Genomic DNA, 17,136 nt, shown 5'->3' with positions numbered 1-17,136 from the left:
ATTCCTGCTTTGGCAAAAGCTATAGGAGGAGTAAACTCTTTATGTGAATGTGTTAGAGAATGTAAAATACAGATTAGTAACACAGAAAGGCAACTCATTGTAGATATGATAAACTAGGGAAAGGGTACACCTCTGCTGCTGACCCTAGGTCCTTCCTTTTACTCATTCATGGTCCCAGACTAGCCCAATGATGGCAGAGTGAAGACTGACACTTTTAAAACTGTGGGAAAGGACTTCCCTGGTGGCACAGTGGTTAAGAATCCTCCATGCCAATGCAGGGGACACGGGTTCGAGCCCTGGTCCCGGAAGATCCCACTTGCCATAGAGCAGCTAAGCCTGTGCGCCACAACCACTGAGCCTGAGCTCTAGAGCTCCTGAGCCACAACTACGAGCCTGCATGCCACAACTACTGAAGCCTGCATGCCTAGAGCCCATGCTCAACAAGAAAGCCACTGAAATGAGAAGCCCACACACTGCAACAAAGAGCAGCTCCCACTTGCCACAACTAGAGAAAGACCATGCACAGCAACGAAGACCCAATGCAGCCAAAAATCAATTAATTAATTAATTAAAATAAGACTGTGGGAAATATTGAATAAGGTTTAGGAGGGTTAAGTACAGGTTACCTATACTCTAGTCAAACAGGACATAACATAAAACTAATAATGAGTACGAGCAAACAAGATTGGTGGCTCTGATAGTCTTCATGTATCTCCTTCAGAGTACAGGACTGAGAAATATTAGACAGAAAGAATACAGGGAGGTAGGAAGGAAGGGGCAAGGGAGGAAAGATGAGAGTAAGGAAAGAATAAAGAAGGAAGAAAGTAAGTGAAGAAAGGAAATAAGGGAGAAAAGAAGGAAGGAAGAAGAGAGGGAGGGAGGGAAGGAAGGAAGGAAGGAAGAAATGAACAAAGGAAGGAAGGAAGGGAGGGAAGAAGGAGAGAAGGAAAGAAGAGAGATAGAGAGAAGGGGATTAAAAATTGCACTCTTAACTTTAATCAACTCTATCCAGATGAAGTAAGATGTCACAACTAGTGCTAATCTTGGGGGTCATCATACCTTCATGGTTATTTATTGTTGTGCAACAAACTACCCCAAAACTTAGTAGTATAAAATAAAAACCATTTTATTATATCTTTAGGGGGTCATTTTGCTCACCAGAAAATAACATGATCATGATTTTAAGAATTTTTTTTATTTCAACACCACATATCACATTCAGGGAGATTTTATGTACCAACCAAAGTCTTGTTAGCAGTGATAGAAACAGACAGTTGTTTTATTTCTATTGACCATTGTTATATTTCTACAGTTAGTTGTAAATTAAATTCCTTAGTTAGAAACAACATTGGGTAGGATACAATTATTATAAAGAATGCATTTAGTAAGTTCACAGGTGACAATTTTGGAAGAAGTGTTTTGGGATGAGAAGACAAATCTATAATCAGAATTAATGTCTATAGTGAGGACAAATCACTGCTCCATCTATAATCAAAAGAATCTAATGTAATTACCCTGCTTAGAGGTGTTTAGCTATACCCCTGGGACACAACTTTATATCAGAGATAACCTAGTACATAGAGTGTCTTTCCCTGAGCTAGAAAAGGGTGCTGCTTTCTTCAAGATTTTCAATTGTTTACTTACATATGATAGAAAGTTGCCATAATACATAAATTATTGGGTTGGCCAAAAAGTGCCTTAAGTTTTTAAGTAAATATAAAAGACACATTTTTCATTTTCACCAAGAACTTTATTGAATAATGTATTCACCCTTTTGTTCCACTACCTTCTGCCATTTTTCAGGGAAATTCATAATTCCATCTTCCAAAAACATTTATATTTTTGAACAAAGATCTGTTTCAGGTGTATTTTACAGTCTTCCAGGGAATTGAAATTTTTTTCCAGTAAGAGAATTTTGTAAAGATCAAAATAGATGGAAATCTGAAGGTGCAATGTCTGGTGAATATGACAGATGAATCAGAACTTCCCAGACAAGCTGTAACAGTTTTCGCCTGGTCATCAAACAAACATGCCATCTTGCGTTATCCTGATGGAAGACTGTGCATTTTCTGTTAACTAATTCTGGACGCTTTTCATCGAGTGCTGTTTTTAGTTGGTCTAATTGGGAGCAGTACTTATTGGAATTAATCATTTGGTTTTCTGGAAGGAGCTCATAAGAGAGGACTCCCTTTCAATCCCACCATATACACATCAGCTTCTTTGGATGAAGACTGGCCATTGGTGTGGTTGATGGTGGTTCATTTCACTTGCCCCATGATCTCTTCCATTCCACATTATTGTACAGTATCCACTTTTCATTGCCCATTACAATTTGTTTTAAAAATGGAACATTTTCATTATGTTTAAATAGAAAATCTCATGTGGAAATATGGTCAAGAAGGTTTTTTCACTTAACTTATGTGGAACCCAAACATCAAAGCGATGAACATAACCAAGCTGGTGCAAATGATTTTCAACACTTGATTTGGATATTTTGAGTATGTTAGCTATCTCCTGAGTGGTATAATGTTGATTGTTCTCAGTTAATGTCTCGATTTGATTGCTATCAACTTCAACTGGTCTACACGACCATGGAGCATTGTCCAATGAGAAATCTCCAGCACAAAACTTGGCAAACCACTTTTGACACGTTCGATCAGTCACAGCACCTTCTCCATACACTGCACATACAATCTAAAAAAATTGTTTTGAAGGAAGTTAAAGATAACTAAGTGCTCCCAGAGCCATCTTATGGAAAAAAAAAAAAATATATTGTATATATATATATATATATATATATATATATATATATATATAATGCATATGATACTAATGACATCAGCTAGGTGGTATGGTATACCTAACACTAAACAAATTTACATGTGGACCTGGCTGTAGTAGCTATATGAATTATATTTCTCTTTTATGTATATATCTATAAATATTAATTACTATTTTCCCCTCTTACTTTTTCCTCCTATTTAATAATAATCTAGGTTATTTTCATAGTGGTTAAATTACAATTTTATCTTCATATTATAAAATAATAATGTAGGCTACCTAGAAGAATATTGACTATTACTTAGAGATGGATCTATCCCACTGATAAAAGATTGGATCTATATTACATAATTATTCATTTTAGCCAAAAGAAATTTTTATTACTATTATTTCTCTTTTGACATTTAAATAGAAAGATGTGCATGGATTCCAAGCTGCCAAAGAGATATAACGTAGCAATTATTGTGATATTCTTTTCCACATAGCTTTTAGGATGCCTTTCTGTACCACAGAGACTTAGTTTGAAAGCTACGTTTCCTGAACACTTTTGTAGCTATAGTTCTACATGCAAATTGGGCTTTTACTGACTAGATGCCCTTACACAAAATATGGAAGACACAATTAATGCAGAGATTATTTTCTTACTTCTTTTTGCAAGTTTTTGGCTTGCTAGGCAAGATTTTGGAGAACATTTTACTCTGTATCACTGTTACAGTGTCCATTATCCATCTTTCATTTCAATCCTAATGGTAGACATGTCAGCTTCTTATTTTTACTTTTCCATTCTTATATAGCTGCAATGGTTAAAGAGTTCTTAAATCAACAGCTCTTGTGTTGGCCTAATAGGTGGTACATTACCTGATGTATAATTGTGTCTAGCACAATTCATTTGTGGAGTGCCTGCCTAGATCTTGCTCCTTTAACCCTTTCAACAATATTGTAAATACACTATATTTTACAACTAAATATATTCTAACTTACAATAATTAAAATTGATTACATTTATTGTTCTGAATTTGGAACTGATACAGAAGGTGATATCAAAAGTCAGTTGGGGACTTGCCTGGTGGCGCAGTGGTTGAGAGTCCGCCTGCCGATGCGGGGGACACGGGTTCATGCCCCGGTCCAGGAAGATGCCACATGCCACAGAGCGGCTAGGCCCGTGAGCCATGGCCGCTGAGCCTGCGCGTCTGGAGCCTGTGCTCCGCAACTGGAGAGGCCACAACAGTGAGAGGCCCTCGTACCTCAAAAAAAAAAAAAAGTCAGTTGCAGCTTCCCTGGTGGTGCAGTGGTTAAGAATCTGCCTGCCAATGCAGGGGACTCGGGTTTGAGCCCTGGTCCAGGAAGATCCCACATGCCGCAGAGCAACTAAGCCCGTGTGCCACAACTACTGAGCCTGCGCTCTGGATCCCGTGAGCCACAACTACTGAAGCCATGTGCCTAGAGACCGTGCTCCACAACAAGAGAAGCCACTGTATTGAGAAACCCATGCACCGCAACGAAGAGTAGCCCCTGCTCGCCACAACTAGAGAAAACTCATGTGCAGAAATGAAGACCCAATGCAGCCAAAAATAAGTAAATAAATAAGTTTATTTTTTTTTAAGTGAGTTAAAATATATGACCTTGACATGATATGCATGGCAGAAGGCAACGGACTCTAGTTATTTGTTGGCCTGTGGTAAAATATTTTATGAAACTATGTGTTATTCTCAATGGCTGCCCCTGTTACTAAGAGGCTGAGTGTTAGTAGAACTATTTTGTAAATCTCAAAATGTAACTGTGTGTTGGCTGCTGTTTTTGACTTTTACCAAATTACATAAGAGACAGGTTAACTGAGGCTCATTGTAAACAGGTGGCTGTGAAGAAGCAGCCTTAAAGGGAGATAAGACTTCAAGAATTTTCTAGCAGTCTCAGTATAAGCCTGCCAGACAATAGGAGGCAGCCCAAAGCTATATATCAAATATTAGATGTCACTATCCCACCAAAGCCTGTAATTTTAGATGTCCTCACATTTGCCAACATTAAGAGAGAGGAAAGGGCTCAGCACAAAGACATTGGTACTAGACAAAGCAGGATTCAGTGCTTTGTCTAGACAAGGCTTTTCATGTGTTCACTTGCCCTTAGAACTGACTGAATGAAAACAGATGCAAAGCCAAATAGGGACTTACATTGCCAAAGAAACCACAAGTCTGGCCTGAGAAGCACAGTGCCAGTTTCATTTCTAAGGCAAACCCTGGGCTCCAAACCTGCACCAGATGGAAGCTGCTGTGAAAGCTGTGAAGTCTTACTTCTCACATGTCTACACAACAGACTCTACAAGGAGACTTTTCTCAGTGAGCAGAGCCAGGGTCTATAACACAACACAACATGAGTCAGCCCAGAGCACACTGGTTTCTCCATAAGTAACTTGATCCACTACCAAGGCAGGCACTTTTCAAAATAATTCCTGCCCAGAAATATTATATGACTCCTATGGACTGAGACTTCTGGAAGGTTTTCATTCTTTTGTCTTCTTTAATGAAAATGTTTCTACCCTGTTCATACAGCATTTATTGCATACTGGCTGCAAGATGTTAAGATATTTTTCCATTAGATTATATGTCACCAGACCACAGATACTTATATCCAAACTGATGAAGAGGTCTACATAACACTTAGAAATCTTAGACCTGGGCATGGATGTGATCATTATCAGATTTGAACTGCTTCATTTTGGCAAGAATTAAATTAGTGTTGTAGATAACAGCTAAAGTTTTCATAGATATTTGGTGGCAGAGGCAAGTCTAGTCATTGATATGGCATGTTCAATATCGCTTTTCTATTTAGCAAAAGCACTTCTGAGTTTTAGGTAGACATATGGTGACCAAGATAGGTGAGACACACTTTCTCTCATTGAAACTAGAAACGGCAATGTGATAAAGTCTTGACAATGAGGATGTGAACCATGTTTTGATAGTCTTTTAACATTATTGTGAGAATTTAAGTGACAGAGAAAAAATTGTACTTTCACTCCTATGCTTCATCAATGCTATACCAATACTTCATTGTATTTACTTTTAATTCATAACATCCTTAAAATATTTTGTTAAATGACCTCCCCTTTCTAATTTTGCAGTTATAAAAATGTATGTGAGAGAATAGTGACTGACAGGCAGAAGAAAAGAGTAAAACTTAAGGGAAACTCAACCGATAAGAGAATGTTGGAGAAGTTTTATTTTCATTCATCACAGATGGGAGAAATTGGAAGAGGCAAAACTCTTCAGAGAGCATTCTTACAGACTATAAAAGCTGGAGACCTGCTCATTAAAATAAAGACCTATATTTTGAAATCAAACATCTGCCTTATATTTATGCTTCATTTGTACAAATATAATCCAGCTAATTAGTTGTATCTATCTAGAAAACTCATATATTCCATTATTTGTTCCTAATAGATGGAAGGGTAGAGGACTTTTTATGACAATATTATTTTGAGGACATAAAGTACACATCTTTGAAATTGGACAGTCCCTGAAAAAACAAATACAGTTTCATTCTTTTTAAAACCTTACCTTTGCAAAAATGGGGAAGAAGAAATCATTTTTAATATCCTTTTAAAGGTGTTTTGAATTTAGAGTAAATACAATGAAGTATTGCCACAGCTTTGATGAAGAAGAAGCATGAAATTATAGGCATACTTCTGTCACTTAGCAAGTTCCCATAATAGTGTCAAATCTAAATCTTGTGCAAAAGTGACTTGTATTTACGGCAGAAATTCTGCACACCATTAACTGTTTTGTGTATATGTATAAGCTGCTAAAAGTAATTTGTGGCAAAAGCCACAGTGTTAATAAATTTCCATATCTTAAAAGACTTCATGCTGGCAAATTTGTAGAGCCATTTAAAACATTTCAACCTAAAGAAAGTTTTATCTCCTACTTGTTTCCTCTTTATCTTTCTATTCCCAAGCTTAGAATATTTACCGTTTTGCTTCTTTACAACTCAACCTCTATTTCTACAGATAGTCTAATGAATGCATAAGTACCATAATAACTATGAAAAGTAAAAATCAAGAAGGTACTCTTTCTGAAACCAGGCAAGTGAGCATGGCAATTGTACTAAATCTACATTTTCTGTAATATTTCAGCAACTCAGAAATTTCCTGACTAGAATATTTCTTAGAATATACCCTGATATGCATAGAATAATATACATTCTACAGGTTACGAAATAACAAGGTTTGTTTGCAAGGTAATTAGATGCTCAGTGTATGCACATATTTGTCTATTAAGTATGTGCAAAGAGACCTGTTATTAGAAACAAATTTTCAAGAAAGCTTTGCAAATGTTTCTAATGCTTGGGCATAATAAGAATGTATATAGTTTTTACACATTACCAAAACAATATATACAAATGTTAAAAAAAAAAAAATTGCATAATATCAAAGTAAAAAACAAGTTTCTGAAACCATTCCCCAACTCCCAGTGCATTTTCTGAAGGAAAACTCTTTGTAGTATTCACTTCTTTAAGTGATTGCTCTATACATATATGTTGTATGCATTTATATCTGTTTCTTCATACGTATGTTTTTGATTGTCTTTCTATCTCTGAGAATTAAAGTTTACTTCACTTATGCTTATCTTACTATCACTCACTTTCTATATTCAGCTAATTCAATTGTTAGTTTAAATTAGTATGTTTCTAGATTGCCTGGATTCAAATCCTAAGTGAAATTCTCCCTCAAAATACATACATACATATTTTAGAATACGTTTATTTTGAGGAAATTACATAACTTTTCTGTCTCTTGGTTTTCTAATCTGTAATGTCAAGACAACTACCCATGTTGGAGAAGTTATAAGGAATATGTTAGAGAATGGATGTAAATTAATTAGAACAGTTACATTCAAGTATAAAATAACTTCTTAAATTATCAAAGTATAGTAATTTAATATTTATCTCTATAGGCATAATTAGATTCCCCATACTTTGCAGACAAATTGATCATCAAAATGGAAAATCTTTGAATATATTATATTTACAACATTATGTCTATGCTAACATTGTTGAATACATAACTCAGATTGAGGGATAGACTTACATTATCTTTGTCATGGCTATATTACCTTCATTTTTGCATGGTTCAAGGGACATTATCTAAAAAGTTAATTTTAAATAAATTATTCTTTATTTCATCTATTATCAAAATCATGTCCCATTTTGTTTCATTAAAATATTCTTTGCTTGATATTATTAATATTCTTTTTTGTTTTTGCTTATATAATACAATGAACAAATGTCTTTATTTTATCAATATTATCCTTCTAACATGCTATACTATAATTTCTGGAGGCCTGTACCCTCCTGCTCCACTCTGCTCCAGTTGCTTTCTAGGATTGCATTATAACTAAATCCTGGGAATTTACTTCATTTCACTTAAGTTGTACATGAGTATTTTATTTATATATGTATCATATGTTCTTAATTTTCTTGGTATTCTTCATATTATTTATTTGCCTTCACAATTGATTCCTATTTTAGTGTTAAATTAAAAGTTCCAATCATTTTCTCTTAGAATGTTGGGGCTTTTTTATATTTTGTTATAGAAAACTGTCGATAATCTAATGTTCATTTTCAGATTGTTATATACATTCTTCCTCAAATCTTTCAAGATTATAATTTTATTCTTATAATTTTGAAATTTCCATGAGAATATACTTTTCTGTGGGCCTTTTAAATGTAAACTGCTTGACATTCAATTGGTTATTTCTATCTGAACACTTATGCTAAATTGCAAAGCAAGAATGTCATTTGCTTTAAAAAAAAAAAAATTCTTATTGGAGTATAGTTGATTTAAAATGTTGTGTTAGTTTCTCCTGTGCAGCAAAGTCAATCAGTTATACATATACATATATCCACTCTGTTTTAGATTCTTTTCCCATATAGGTCATTACAAACTATTGAGTAGAGTTCTTTGTGCTATACATTAGGTTTTTATTAGTTAGCTATTTTAAATATAGTAGTGTGTATATGTCAACACAAAACTCTCAAGTTACCCATCCCCACCTTTCCCTCATGGTAACCATAAGATTGTTTTCTACATTCGTGACTCTATTTCTGTTTTGTAAATAAGTTCATTTGTACCATTTTTTTAGATTCCACATATAAGTAATATCATATAATATTTATCCTTCTCTGTATGACTTATGTCACTCAATATGACAATCTCTAGATCCACCCATGTTGCTGCAAATGGCATTATGTTGTTCTTTTGTATGGCTGAGTAATATTTCATTGTATAGATGTACCACATCTCCTTTATTCATTCTTCTCTTGATGGACATTTAGGTTGCGTCCTGGTACTGGCTATTGTAAATAGTGCTGCAATGAACATTGGGGCATTTATCTTTTTGAAGTATAGTTTCTCAGGGAAAATGCCCAGTAGTGGGATTTCTGGATCATATAGTAGTTCTATTTTTAGTTTTATAAGGAACCTCCATACCATTCTCCATAGTGGCTGTATCAATTTACATTCCAATCAAAAGTGTAAAAGGGTTCCTTTCTCTCTACATTCTCCTCAGCATTTACTGCTTGTAGATTTTTTTATGATGGCCAGTCTTACTGGTCTGAGGTGAAACCTCATTGTAGTTTGATTTACATTTCTCTAATAATTAGTGTTGTAGGAGCTTTTCATGTGCTTTTTGCCCATCTGTATGTCTTCTTTGGAGAAATGTCTATTTAGATCTTCCATCCATTTTCTGATTGGGTTGTTTTTTTTGAATCGAGCTGCATGTGTTGTTTGTATATTTTGGAGATGAATCCCTTGTCAGTCACTTCATTTGCAAATATTTTCTCTCATTCTGTGGATTGTCTTTTTGTTTTGTTTATGATTTCCTTTACTGTGCAAAAGCTTTTAAGGTTAATTAGGTCCCATTTGTTTATTTTTGTTTTTATTTTATTACTCTAGCAGGTGGATCCAAAAAGATCTTCCTTTGATAAATGTCAGAGAGTGTTCTGCCTATGTTTTCCTCTAAGAGTTTTACAGTATCCAGCCTTACATTTAGATCTTTAATCCATTTTCAGTTTATTTTTCTGTATGGTGTTAGAGAATGTTCTAATTTCATTCTTTTACATGTAGTCATCCAGTTTTCCCAGCATCATTTATTCAAGAGACTGCCTTTTCTCCATTTTATGCCCTTGCCTCCTTTGTCATAGATTAGTTGACCATAGGTGTGTGGGTTTATCTCTGGACTTTCTGTCCTGTTTCATTGATCTATATTTCTGGTTTGAGGCAGTACATTAATGTTTAGATTACTGTAGCTTTGCAGTATAGTCTGAAGTCAGGGAGCCTGATTCCTCCAGCTTCAGTTTTCTTTCTCAAGATTGCTTTGGCTATTCAGGGTCTTTTGTGTCTCCATACAAATTTTAAGATTTTTTGTTCTAGTTCTGAAAAAAATGCCATTGGTAATTTGATAGGGATTGCATTGAATCTGTAGATTGTTTTGGGTAATATAGTCATTTTGGTAATATTGATTCTTCCAATTCAAGAACATGGCATATCTCTCCATCTGTCTGTGTCATCTTTCATTTATTTGACCAATAACATCATTTTCTGAGTACAGGTCTTTTGCCTCCTTAGGTAGGCTTATTCTTAGGTATTTTATTCCTTTTAATGTGATGGTAAATGCAATTGTTCCTTAATTTCTCTTTCTGATTTTTGTTGTTAGTGTATAGGAATGCAAGAGATTTTTGTTTACTGATTTTTTATCCTAAAAATTTACCAAATTCATTCATGAGAACTAGTACTATTCTGGTAGTGTCTTTAGGATTTTATAAGAATAGTATCATGTCATATGCAAACAGTGAAAGTGTTACTTTTTCTTTTCCAATTTGGATTTTTTTTTTTTTTCTTCTCTGATTGTCATGTCTAAGACTCCCAAAATATGTTGAAAAAATGTGGTGAGAGTGGACTTCCTTGGCTTGTTCCTGATCTTAGGGAGAATGCTTTCAGCTTTACACCATTGAGAATGATGTTTGCTATGGGGTTTTCATATATGTCCCTTATTATGGCTAGGTAGGTTCCCTCCATACCCACTACCTGGAGAGTTTTTATCATGAATCGGCATTGAATTTTGTCAAAAGTTTTTCTGTATTTATTGAGATGATCATATTTAAAAAATATATTTTATACTGGAATATAGTCAGATAACAATGTGTTAGTTTCAGGTGTACAGCAATGTGATTCAGTTATACATATACATGTAACTATTCTTTTTCAAATTATTTTCCCATTTAGGTTATTACAAAATATTGAGCAGAGTTCCCTGTGCTACACTGTAGGTCCTTGTTGGTTTTCTATTTTAAATATAGCAGTTGTTGTTGGAAAATATGCTTGATATTGATTTCAATTTTCTTAAATTCATCAAGGCTCACTTTGTGGTCCAGCATGTGTACCACATGAAAAGAATGTGTATTCTGCTGCTTTTGGATGGAATGCTCTATAAATATCAGTTAAGGCCCTCTGGTCTAATGTGTCATTTCCTATTGATTTTCTGTCTGGATGATCTGTCCATTGGTGAAAGTGGGGTATTAAAGTCCCCCACTATTATTGTGTTACTGTCAATTTCTCCTTTTATAGCAGTTAGTATTTGCCTTATATATTGAGGTGCTCCTATTTTGGGTGCATATATATTTACAATTGTTATGTCTTCTTGGATTGATCACTTGATCATTATGTAGTGTCTTTCTTTGTCTCTTATAATCTTTATTTTAAAGTCTATTTTGTCAGATATGAGTATCACTACTCCAGCTTTCTTTTGATTTCCATTTGCATGTAATCCTTTTTACCATACCCGTACTTTCAGTCTGTATGTGTCCCTAAGTCTGAAGACAGCAAATATAGGGGTAGACAGCAAATATAGAGGTCTTGTTTTTGTATCCATTCATCCAGTCCATGTGTTTTGGTTAGAGAGAGATGATCATATGGTTTTTATTCTTCAGTTTGTTAATGTGGTATCACATGGATTAATTTGCCTATATTGAAGAATCCTCTCATCCCTGTGATAAGTCCCACTATGTATGATCCTTTTCATGTGTTGATGGATTCGGGTTGCTAGTGTTTTCTTGAGGAATTTTGTGTCTGTGTTAATCAATTATATCAGCCTATAGTTTTCTTTTTTTTATGGTATCTTTGGTTTTGATATCAGGGTGATGGTGGCCTCATAGAATGAGCTTGGGAGTGTCCTTCTTCTGAAACATTTTTGGAAGAGTTTCAGAAGGATAGGTGTTAACTCTTCTCTAAATGTTTGATAGAATTCACCTGGAAGTCATCTGGTCCTGGATTTCTGTTTGTTTGAATTTTTAAAATCACACCTTCAATTTCAGTACTTTTGATTGGTCTGTTCATATTTTCTATTTCTTCCTGGCTCAGTCATGGAAGGTTGTACTTTTCTAAGAATTTATTTGTTTCTTCTAGATTGTCCATTTTATTGGCATAGTTGTTTGTAGTAGTCTGTTATGATCCTTTTTATTTCCGTGGTGTCCATTGTAACTTCTCCTTTTTCATTTCTAATTTTATTGATTTAAGCCCTCTCCTTTTATTTACTTATTTATATTTGATGAGTTTGGCTAAAAGTCTATCAATTTTGTTTATCTTTTCAAAGAACCAGCTTTTACTTTCATTTATCTTTGCTATTGATTTCTTCATCTCTATTTCATTTATTTCTGCTCAGATCTTTATGATTTCTTTCTTTCTACTAACTTTGGGTTTTGTTTGTTCTTCTTTCTCTAGTTGCTTTAGGTGTAAGGTTAGGTTGTTTATTTGATATTTTTCTTGTTTCCTGAGGTACGTTTGTATTGGTATAAGCCTTCTTAGAACTGCTTTTGCTGCATTCCATAAGTTTTGATCATCGTGTTTTCATTGTCATTTATCTCTAGGTATTTTTTGATTTCCTCTTTGATTTTTTTCAGGGATCTATTGGTTGTTTAGTTTATTCTCCATGTGTTTGTGCTTTTTACAGGTTTGTTTTTCCTGTCAGTTATTTCTAATCTCCTTACATTGTGGTCAGAAAAGATGTTTGATATGATTTCAATTTTCTTAAATTTACTGAGGCTTGATTTGTGGCCCAAGACGTGATCTATCCTGGAAAATGTTCCATGTACACTTAAGAAGAAAGTGTATTCTAGTGATTTCGGATGGAATGTTGTATAAATATTGGTTAAGTCCATCTTGTCTAATGTGTTATTTAAAGCCTATGTTTCCTTATTGATTTTCTGTTTGGGTGATCTGTCCATTAGTGTAAGTGGGGTGTTAAAGTCCCCCATTATTGTTGTATTGCTGTCTATTTCTCCTTTTATGGCTGTTCGCATTTGGCTTATATATTGGGTGCTCCTATGTTGAGTGCATATATATTTATAATTTTTATAATTTCTTGGATTGATCCTTTGATCATTATGTAGTGTCCTTCCTTTTCTCTTGTAACAGTCTTTATTTTAAAGTCTATTTTTGGTCAGTTCCCTCCACTTCCACTGCTGCTGCCCCTCTGCCAGCACTCAGTGTCACCTTGGGCTGGTTGTCCTCTGCTAGAGGGAGCAAGGTGGCAAGCAGCTGGGAGGGCGGTTGATGGGGGCATTAGGGATAGAGGCGGGGTGGCCAGTGGTCCTGAGTGCTCGGTGGTGGTGGCATCTCGCCTCCATGGGGCCTACCCATGGTGCCCGTTTGCTCTAAGGTGGACAGAAGATTGTGCATTTATCAGAACATTTTCACTGCTGCACCGAGGGCACACACATCTTCAGTGGGACTTGGAATTCCTGGAGAATTGCCTTTGTGAAAAGCTGGCATAATTTCTTTAAACTCCATCTCTTAGTTTCCCATTTTGTTGTTTCAAAAATATATCAAGAAACCAGGAATAACTTTAGTAATGAAGTTTGACTGCCATTTCTTGGATGAAGGTTTTACTGCCAAGGACATTCTGGACCAAAACATTAATGAAGTTCCTTCTTCTGAAGATAAGGATGCCTTCTATGTTGCGGACCTGGGAGGCATTGTAAAGAAACATCTGATATGGTTTAAAGCTCTTACTTGAGTCACACCCCTTTTTTTTTTTTTTTGCGGTACGCGGGCCTCTCACTGTTGTGGTCTCTCCCATTGTGGAGCACAGGCTCTGGACGCGCAGGCTCAGCAGCCATGGCTCACAGGCCCAGCTTTTCTGCAGCATGTGAGATCTTCCTGGACCAGGGCACGAACCCGTGTCTCCTGCATCGGCAGGTGGACTCTCAACCACTGTGCCACCAGGGAAGCCCGAGTCACACCCTTTTATGCAGTCAAATGCAATGATAGCAGTACCATAGTGAAGACCATACCTGCCATTGGGAAAGGATTTGACTGTACCAGCAAGACTGAAATCCAGCTGGTGCAGAGTCTCAGGGTGTCTCCAGAGAGGATTATCTATGCAAATCCTTGTAAACAAGTGTCTCAGATTAAATATGCTGCCAATAATGGAGTCCAGATGATGACTTTTTTTTTTTTTTTTTTTGCTGTATGCAGGCCTCTCACTGTTGTGGCCTCTCCCGCTGTGGAGCACAGGCTCCGGATACGCAGGCCCAGTGGCCATGGCTCACGGGCCCAGCTGCTCCGCGGCACGTGGGATCCTCCCGGACCGGGGCACGAACCCGCGTCCCCTGCATCGGCAGGCGGACTCCCAACCACTGCACCACCTGGGAAGCCCCAGATGATGACTTTTGATAGTGAAGTCAAGTTGGTGAAAGTTTCCAGGGCACATCCAAAGGCCAAGTTGTTTTTTCAGATTGCCACTGATGATTCCAAAGCAGTCTGTCACCTCAGTGTCAAATTTGGTGCCACGCTCAAAACCAGCAGGCTTCTTTTGGAATGGGCAAAAGAGCTAGATATTGTTGTCATTGGTGTCAGCTACCATGTGGGACATCGTTGTACTGATCCAGAGACCTTCATGCAGACCATCTCTGATGCCCACTCTGTCCTTGACATGGGAGCTGAGGTTGGTTTCAACATGTTTCTGCTTGATATTGGTGGTGGCTTTCCTGGATCTGAGGATGTAAATCTTAAATTTGAAGAGATCACCAGTGTAATCAACACGGTGTTGTGCAAGTATTTTCCATCAGATTCTGGAGTGAGAATCATACCTGAGCCAGGAAGATACTGTGTTACCTTAGTTTTCACTCTAGCAGTTAATATCATTGCCAAAAACTCATCTTAAAGGAACAGACAGGCTCTGATGATGAAGATGAGTTGAATGAACAGACATTTATGTATTATGTGAATGATGGAGTATATGCATCATTCATCTGCATCCTCTACGATCATGAACATGTGAAGCCTCTTCTGCAGAAGAGACCCAAACCAGATGAGAAGTATTATTCATTCAGCATCTGGGGACCGACCTGTGATGGCCTGGATCGCATTGTTGAGCACTGTAACTTACCTGAGATGCATGTGGGTGATTGGATGCTGTTTGAAAACATGGGTGTTTACACTCTGCTCTGTCACTGCTGTCACTGCTGCTTCTACTTTCAATGGATTCCAGAGACCAACGATCTACTATGTGATGTCAGGGCCAACATGGCAACTGATGCAGAAAATCCAGAACCATGACTTCCCACCCGGAGTAGAGGAGCCAGATGTTGGCACTCTGCCTGTGTCCTGTGTAGAGGAATGACTGAGGACATGGAAAGGAGACGTGACCCATGAGTCCCCCCCTTGGCAAACCGAGGGCTGGCGAATAAGCCAGGACTGCAGGCAGTCCTGGATACTTTGGGCGCTGATCCATGAAATGACCTCAGCATAATCAGAATGATGGGAACACAAGGAAATGTCCTTGTGCTGCTTTTGAGCTCAAAGACGAAGCTCGGCATGTCTTCAAGAAAGCCCATTGTTGCTTGTATAATCAGTAAAAACTTATGTTGCTGCTTTGGCATTTCTGGAATGTTAAGAAAACAAGTCTTAAGATGTAAACAAAGATAATGCTTAAATAAAAGCCACCACAGCAGGACAGATGGCGCTGTATTGCCTGAGTGAACAGCAGCCCTCTACTGCTGTGCTTCTGCACAATTCATCTCGTGTGATGAGCTTACTTTCGGCCCTGTCATAAGAAAACTACAACATCCTGTGCTTGAGAGAGTGGAATGAAACGTCACCCAGCAGCCTGTGCTTCAGCTTGTATTAATGTGTAGATACCATTCTTGTAGCTGCTAACTGTGAGTTTAGCTTGATTTAAGGGTTTGGGGGGGACCATTTAACTTAACTACTGCTAGTTTTGAGATGTCTATATGAGTAGTGTTGGCACAGATGCAACAATGTGGAAGACTAGGTGATGGGGTCACACTTAACTGTGTTCCTATGGAAACTATTTGAATATTTGTTTTATATAGATTTTTATTCACTTTTCAAACATGCTACTAAAGCATGCCCTTCAACTGCTGAGCAAGCATTTGTATCTTGTGCATTAGCAGAATGGGCCAGAAGCTTAGTGTTGTGATCTGTTTTAAAATAAATAAATATATAAGTAATCTTGAAATGATTTTTTTTTTAAAAGTCTATTTTGTTTGATATGAGTATTGCTACTCCAGCTTTCCTTTGGTTTGCATTTGCATGGAACACCTTTTTATATCCTCTCACTTTCGGTCTGTATGTGTCCCTAGATCTGAAGTAGGTCTCTTGTAGACAACATTTATATGAGTCTTGTTTTTGTATCCATTCATCCAGTCTATGTATTTTGGTTAAAGCATTTAACACATTTACATTTAAGGTAATTATCAATATGTATGTTCTTACTGACAGTTTTTTTTTTTTTTTTAGGGTATGCGGGCCTCTCACCGCTGTGGCCTCTCCCGTTGCGGAGCACAGGCTCCGGAAGTGCAGGCTCAGTGGCCATGGCTCACGGGCCCAGCCGCTCCGCGGCATGTGTGATCTTCTCAGACCGGGGCACAAACCCATGTCCCCTGCATCGGCAGGCGGACTCTCAACCACTGTGCCACCAGGGAAGCCCCCTTCTAGTGTATTTTTCATTTCAGTTATTGTATTGATCCCCTCTGTTTATTTCTTCTTAAACTCTTCTAGCTCCTTAATAAACATTTCTTGTATTGTCTTCATCTGGATGTCCCTTCTTTTTCTGAGATTTTGGATCAACTTTACTATTATTGCTCTGAATTATTTTTCAGGTATATTGCCTATCTCCTCTTCATTTAGTTGTTCTTGTAGGTTTTTATTTTGTTCCTTGGTTTGAATCATATTTGTCTTGCTGTCTCATTTTGTCTAACTTTCTGTGTTTGGTCTCCTTTCCGCAGGCTGCAGAATCATAGTATCTCTTACTTATGGTAAGTAAGTATGCCCCCTGGTGGCTG

General features: G+C 36.9%; 1 pseudogene; it reads left to right on the top strand.

Moving 5' to 3' along the window:
- LOC103078107 (ornithine decarboxylase-like) overlaps positions 1-15,966 on the top strand; it is a 49,012-nt pseudogene extending 33,046 nt beyond the window's left edge.
- Positions 15,967-17,136: the final 1,170 nt, after the last annotated feature.

This window comes from Lipotes vexillifer, unplaced genomic scaffold, assembly GCF_000442215.2.
Source record: "Lipotes vexillifer unplaced genomic scaffold, Lipotes_vexillifer_v1.1 scaffold799, whole genome shotgun sequence".
Taxonomy (NCBI): Eukaryota; Metazoa; Chordata; class Mammalia; order Artiodactyla; family Lipotidae; genus Lipotes; species Lipotes vexillifer.
The sequence above is the reverse complement of the archived record's forward strand: the minus strand, read 5'-3'. Positions and strand labels throughout refer to the sequence as shown.